The sequence below is a fragment of the Notothenia rossii genome (genome assembly GCF_949606895.1).
Source record: "Notothenia rossii genome assembly, chromosome: 5".
Classification (NCBI taxonomy): Eukaryota; Metazoa; Chordata; class Actinopteri; order Perciformes; family Nototheniidae; genus Notothenia; species Notothenia rossii.
Window position 1 is genome coordinate 89,483,038 of NC_136903.1, and position 7,500 is coordinate 89,490,537.

Below are 7,500 nucleotides of genomic sequence, written 5' to 3' on the forward strand. Positions count from 1 at the left end.
CCTTACAGACGTCTCACGCTGTGCATTCCTCCGGGGGGGGGGGTCGTCTGCTTTATCTGTTGCTACTTTCATTTCTTACGGTTTGTTAGATTTATTTTTCTATGGCGGCGGCGGTGAGTCCATGTTGAAAACATGCCTGTCTGTGTGTCTTTCTACAGTTTGTCATGAGTTACCTTCTTGTAACAATTGTATTTGTTTATTATTTATTATGAAGCTGTGGGTTTACAGAATGGCAGAGCCAAACACAGAGTTGAATTAAAGAATCAAAGCACAATCAGAACTGTTTGTGAGGAGGCCTTCATTTCACTGTAGAGTGTTCTATAGGTTTTTCTTGCATGTCAATGGTCTGCAAAGCGTAAACCCCAAAGTGAGTTTTAATCACATTGTTGGAGCGGGATATTGCAAGTCACACATTAGTCTCAGGGATTTACGATCAGTAGCCTACAGCAATTCTTCAGGTAGCAGAGATATAGAGCAAAGATGACACTATGGTTTATTGTGCAATTCAATCAAAATCCAAAATGAATTCAGATCTGAGGATGCAGACGTTTAAACCGTTCTTATTTTTGGACATGTTTATAAAGTTATTGAGGCTCTTTTCTTATATCTGTGCTGTGTGCTGAATGTAGTCCACATTTCCCAGAAGCCTTTGTTCCAACTGTCCTTCCTCCATATATCTCAAAGTGACAAGTCGGATTATATTTGGTTTTTAATGACTTTCCTTATTCGTCATTTGAAGCTGTAGCTCTGACTAGTAAAAGGAGCAAGCGTTCAGGATCACTTTGTCCAAATCCTGAAGAAGAAAAATCCGAAATGCCCTGCTGTACCTTTTCTGACCACTAGAGGGCATCAAAGTCATTCAGCGTTTCCCACTGCTTCCGTCAGTGGCTGTAGAAGTACTCAGATTTCAAACTTAAAGGTTAAAGGACACATACTCAATTGTAAAGGTTGTGTATTCAAAGTTTTGTTGAAGTAAAATGGCAAAAGGACCGGAGTAAAAAAATACTTAAAGTGCCAAAAGTAACTACTCGTTAACCGTAATGGCCTCATTTAAGAATCATATTTATGAAATGACTGGGATATGATTATAGATGCATTCATGTGATCATAACAGCTGGTAAAGTTGTGTTTAATTACTTTACTGCTGCTGGATCTTAACATATACTTTAATATAAGTGTCTATTTATTAGGTGAATTAATAATGTATATCCTAAATATTTAATTAAAGGTTTAGTAGTGGAGTAAAAAGTACAATATTAGCTACCAAAATGCGTCAAGTAGAAGTAAAGCATATTATGGACATATTAAAAGTACTAGTAGCAACAAAATCATACTAAAGTAGTTTGAGTTAATGTACTTTATTACATTACAACACTGATTGCCATGATGACACAGACACACACACACACAGACAGACAGACAGACAGACAGACAGACAGACAGACACAGACACAACCTGAAAACACCTGGTTCTACGTCACATCTGTTAATGAATGATTTCCGCTTTAATGTCAGATGTGAGAGCTGCAGGAGTCAGTGACATGATGTAATATCAGTGCGTCAGTAAGTTGTGTGCTTTCTCTGCCAACATGTGGTTATCAAATCCCAAACTCAAGTGTAACATTTAGTTATCACAGTTTAGTTCAATGTTCAATTCTGATATATTGATATTCTACGGTCTGTTATATCTCGATAGCAGACCGCTACTAAGGAAGATGTGCATTTATATGAATGAAAGGAGGATGGTCAATTTTACCTCAGCTGCGACCAAAATAAAATATAGGTTTCTCTGCAGTAATCCATTGGATAACCTCATGGAATACTTTTTGAATATACATTTTTAACATTTGTGCAGTTCGTCGTTAATGGTAGAAAAACACAGACAAGATGACCAGGATCCCGACAAAAAAGCCTCGTCTTCTCTGGAGGGAAAGTCAAACCACATTTCAACATCCACTATGTGATTATGAGGGTCTGAGAGCATCCCTGGGGAGACAGGGAGAGAGAAAGTAGGGCAGAGGACTCGACTTATCCTCCTCTCAGCTGCAGACACAGTGACCCGCTCATGGCTCCTGGCTCCAGCTGTTTGATGCCTGGATTAAAAGGTAAAGTGTGGTCAGACTGGTGAACATGTTAGCCGTAATATCACCCAGTTACTGTTATGGATTCTATACTGAGCTGAGCTGAGCTGAGCCGGGTCAAGCTCTTCACTGATCCGTCACTGCAGAAAGGGAGGGGTAGTTAGAGAAGACCTGCAGGATATGCATCAGCTGACTTAAAGGGGACCTATCATGCAAAATGCACTTTCTGATGTCTTTCATACATAAACATGTGTCCCCGGTGTGTCAGGGAACTCATGCAGCGTCAGAAAAACTAAAACCCTCTCTCTAACCCAAATCTCTAAAAACGGGGCTACAACGGAGCTGATCCAGATTTGCGTCCGATATGACGTAATATCTGAAATGTGGACCCACGGCCCTATCAGAAACGTTGCTATCAGAAACAATGCCCGACTGTTTTGGCCGTAATATGGTCTGTGTTTACATTAGCATCGCTAACACTCAGAGCTAACCTGTACTGGAGAGCATGTGTGTGAAGAAGCAGGAAGTTAAAAAAAAGCTAAGGACCCCGAATCAGCACTTTAATAACAGGGCTGGAACAGAGGGATATGAGGGGTGTCTAGAATAGGTGATCTGTTTGGTATTTGGAGCAAAACATTTAGACATGTTTTTATATATTTTTATATATCTGAGAACCTTAATATATGCCTAAAAATAGCATGATAGGAGATCTTTAAAATGACCAAAGATGTCTGGCTAAATTCTTTATTTTTCTTATCAACCATTCTGTGGAAAGATGCATACCAACATTGAATGGATCTTGCAGGTATTCAATCAGAATCAGAATGAAAATACTGAATTCATCCCAGGGTAAATTGGGTTTGTTGCTCAATTTAAGAATTCAACAAATAAAAGTGATTATTTTAACATGGGATGTCATGCTTTACCCAAAGTAATCCCCCTATCCCACTAAGCCACATCTCCCCTTTTCCTTTCTCACCATCAACACACACAGTGCACTTTATTCACACACACATCGTCCTGCTACACCTTCATATCTTAAACTGCACTTTAACTTTTATTATCTTTGCTTTTTAATGCCATTTTCTTAATGTCTTTCATTTTTGTAAAGCACTTTGAATTGCCTTGTGTTGTCCCCCCAAAGGCAGTTAAAATCATTATTGGGGTTAAAGTCCCCTACGTGTGCCGTTTTGGTTTCAAGACCCTGGTTCACGGAGGACACCAAAAAAGTCCTAGAAAAGACAACTTAAACGCAACTATGTGCATTTAAAGAAAAGAGGAATAGTTTTGGTAAAAACTAGAAAAGGTACCATGGGGTCAGATTATAATGTTCCAAAGGGGGGTTCGTTCAGATGTGTGTATCTCACACTGCACTGTAACTGTGATTCATGTATCTTTGCTTTTAAGTGATTGTTTTTAAATGTCATTTCATAATATATTTCTTAATGCTCTCCATGTCTTTCATGTTTGTAAAGCACTTTGAATGACCTTGTGTTGAAATGTGCTATATAAATAAACTTGCCTTGCCTTGCACCTGATGTGGATTAATCCGCCGCTGAAAAAAGTCCCAAACAAATGCACTACTTCCTGCTGTCTGAGTGATGTTTGATAAATCACTGTTTAAGAATGCAAGCACAAACACTGATGAAACTGTCCGAATGGTTATATTTTATAGCATACTTATATTTATAAAAGTGTCAATAACGGTCTATACTGTCTATAATATATTAATACCAACTCTGTGCTGCATTCAATATCTTTAGTGTTTATACACATACATACTGTTCATACTATGTACTTTTTATATATGTCTAATAATGTTATTATGACTATAAATAACTCTGCAGTGCTTATGTTGCACTTCTGGTTAGATGCGCATACTCTTCTAAATACAAGTCTCCAGGAGCAGAATGTGTGATGTTGATTATAGATCACTACACAAAAGTGGTAAAAGTAAAGAAAAAAAAATATCTAGTTGTGTATTTAATGATCCTACATGTGTTCAGCACTTATTTCATTGTGTACAATCTATTGCATGTTTTGTTTACCCTTCCATCTTTTCTCCTCACTCTCCCTTTCTCAACAGGAAAGCAGAACAGCCAGTCCGTCATGTAATCACGAACACAAACACAGAGGGAAGAATTAAAAACACACTCAGAGTTCAGATCAGGAACTTCCTCCAGGCGTCAACATGTGAAGTGAAAACGTCTGCAGACTCAGAGCCAAACCCTAATCGCTGCCATTCCCAGATAACTAACTCTGTGAGATTGTGGTAACAAACAGCACGTTATCATTCAAACGCTTCCTGTTGAGCTGCTTCATCCTCATTGTTCCTGAGAGGCTGAGTTCCTCTGTGAGAGGAAGTGTTTCTGATACTCTGACCCACAGTGACCCATAGAGCTTACATTACATTGCATTTACTCCAATTCAGCTCACAATAAAGGAAATCACACTCGGAACAGCAAGAAATCGGAAACCGGTACTGATTTGGTACCGTTAGCCTTCCTAATTGCTCAGTATCTAAACACCGATAAGTATTTGTGTTATGCTACAGTTGCTAAGGAGCGCGCTGCTAATTGAGATGAGTCTGAACATTAAAAAAGGTTTGAACACCTTCATCACGAAGGCGTTCAAACCTTTTCTAAATATTCAGACTCATCTCTCAATGCTCTGATTCATTCTGTGATCAACACCAGAAAACACTGAAACACTTGCACACACAACATGCTGTAAATCTGAAGCAGTATTTGCCTTTTTTAACACACGGGCTGCTAACGTTAGCATTACATCTCTGAACTCAGTGCAGCATCCAGTCTGCGAGGAGGGAGAATAACAGATAATCATAACATATTGGTTTGTCATAAAGTTCATTGTGACAGATGTGCAGTGCTTCACTACAACTGACTCCAGTTTGTTTATGTTCTGTAGCCTTTACAGAACAGCTAGAGATAACTACTTGCTAGGTAAACTAGCCTAAACTTCTTTAAATTGTCCAACACCATGCTGGTGAACTCAAAAACACAGAGTGAAACACCAGCAGCCAGCCGCTTTTCAAAAGGTCAAATTGGACCTTTGTCATTTTTATAAACTTCATGTGAATTGTCCTGTTCTTCCTCTCATAATGTGTAAAGTGCAAATAAAAAGAGTATCCTTCAACATTTGAGGCAATGCTCTCTTGGCTTTCTTATATGGAGTTACATTTAAAGATTAACATTATATATATATATTTGTATTTTTGTATTCGGGATTGTGGGAAACAGTATTTCGATCTCTCTGTCTGTACACACAAACTGAAAGATTGACAATAAAGTTGACTTTGATAAATAAAGGGAATAGGTTTACAATATTAATTTTACATGGGATTACATAATCCCATTTACATGTAATCCGTTTCTCTCTGATTGTTATGTATCCTCCTGAGAACAGGTTGTAACTGGCTGCTTCCTTCAGAGGCGACCGACCCACATTTGTTTCCACGCAGCAGAGTAAGAGGCCTCTTGAGTGACAGGCCAATAGGTCCCGCCTCTTTCCACCAGCATCGACCAATGAGGTTGCAGAGCTTGGTCGAGCCTTCAGCTGCAGCCTCTTACTTCTCACTACAGTAACACTGGAGTCATGTGACGGTCATATAGTAGATCTGAGAGCAACCCTCAGTCAGTGAACGCTGCTTCTGCTGCTGCATGGAGGCTCAAGGGCAAAGTCTTTGAACCCCCACCCCCCTTTTTCGGATACAAACACAACTCCCTGCGTATTTTGCATTGGGATTATACTATTCTCTTTTTCACTGAGCAAGGTAAGGGTGATAATTTGATGTCGTGGTGAGTTCAGGGTCGCACATATGCTGCAGCGCGCTGGACGAAAACATGTTTACGTTGGGAGTGCAGACGCGCGCGCCTACTCATGCGTTATGCATTGCGGGAAGAAAACACCACACACTCCAATATTATGGATTATTATGGGGTTTGGATTTTTTGCAATGCTGCAGTTTAACTACAACAACATGTGAATGAATCACATTTGAATGGTTTCATGTTTGTAGCTGTGCATGTGATGGGGTTTGTAAGTTATCTGACCCATGCTGCCTGCAAAATAACATGGTTATAACTGGAAAGACATTTAATGAGTCTTTCTTAATTTAATGAGTTTCTATTCATATCTGCACAGCTTTCCAACAATACTGCACATCTTTTATTTTATTATAACGAGTATTTTTTTTATTATTATATTTATTATATATATTTTTTATTGTTTTAGTTATAATAGGTTTTTTTAATAGGTTTTAAAAAGAAATTGGTCGTTTTTCTTACAATGTATCTTCTTTAACTGTGTTTATTTATTCACAATACACCTGTTTCTGATTGTGTTTACAGCATGCCCATGTGAAGTGACTATAGATCTGTGGAAATGAATCAAAGTGTGCCTGCAGGTCGAAATGATAAATCTCAGAAGTGATGGGTTATCAAAGATCCTCTCTTCCATGATACATCTGAGGAGTGATAGGCTATATGTTCCCAAATCGGGATCAATAAAGAACATCTATCTATCTATCTATCTCTCTCTCTCTCTCTGTCTCTCTCTCTCTCCATGTATTATATCTTATCAAAGATTCTCTCTTCCATGATAAATCTGAGGAGTGATAGCCAGGTTATCTTCTCTCTTCCTCTCTGTCCTGTAAAGAGAGCAGCAGCTGATTTACGCCGCGCGGTGTTTCTGATCCAGAGTTGACAGTTTCTCCTCTGGAGGGTTTACTCCCGGTCACCATGCAGGGGCCGTGGTGGGGGATGTATAGAGGCAGTGTGTGACCTCCAGGAAAATAACCTACGTGTGAAGTGTATACTGTATAAAAAGAAATGTGAGGAGGGTTACTCCTACTGCTGTTGATCCACATGATGAGCAACTTCAAGATCAAAAGCGTTATAGACATATTCCACAGTAGCTACAGGGTATTTACGTCAATGAGAAACTTAAGGCTCCTCCCACAATGCAACATACAAAACAAACAATAAAAAGAGTGCAAGAAGAACAGAGTAAAAATGAAATAGTGATGGCAGTTAATGCAAAAGAGGTCAACTAAAAAGAAATATAATAAGATAAATGTTGCAGAGGATGTTGTAAGTGACCAAGGAAGTGCAGGAGTTACATAGAATAGAAGACCACCGAGAACAGAATGTAAAATAAATACTTTACAGTGAAACAAAACACTGTTTATTTGAGTGATACATACAAGGTGAGAAGCAAATAGAAACAGCCAGGGTCGCGAGGGTTACTTTGAAAATGTTATGTAATGTTAAAATGCTATCAGTACTTTTAAAAGAGTATTTAAGGAGCATAGTATTTCTACTTTCAATAAAGTCTGATTGCTTGTTCCACAACTGGATCAATAAATCATATATTAAACATGAAGAGGTCATTGAAGGAT

General features: G+C 38.7%; 2 protein-coding genes across 3 annotated transcripts in view; both read left to right on the forward strand.

Moving 5' to 3' along the window:
* LOC307041495 (zinc finger protein ZXDC-like) overlaps positions 1–280 on the forward strand; it is a 12,980-nt gene extending 12,700 nt beyond the window's left edge. Inside the window, exon 10 of the mRNA XM_079684944.1 lies at positions 1–280. This exon is cut by the window's left edge and continues 626 nt beyond it. The gene's annotated coding sequence lies outside the window, so the exon portion shown is untranslated.
* Positions 281–5,694: 5,414 nt separating this feature from the next.
* klf15 (Kruppel like factor 15) overlaps positions 5,695–7,500 on the forward strand; it is a 13,606-nt gene continuing 11,800 nt past the window's right edge. For both annotated transcript variants that reach the window (XM_079684967.1, XM_079684968.1), the window contains exon 1: positions 5,695–5,874. The gene's annotated coding sequence lies outside the window, so the exon portion shown is untranslated. The remainder of the gene's footprint in view (positions 5,875–7,500) is intronic.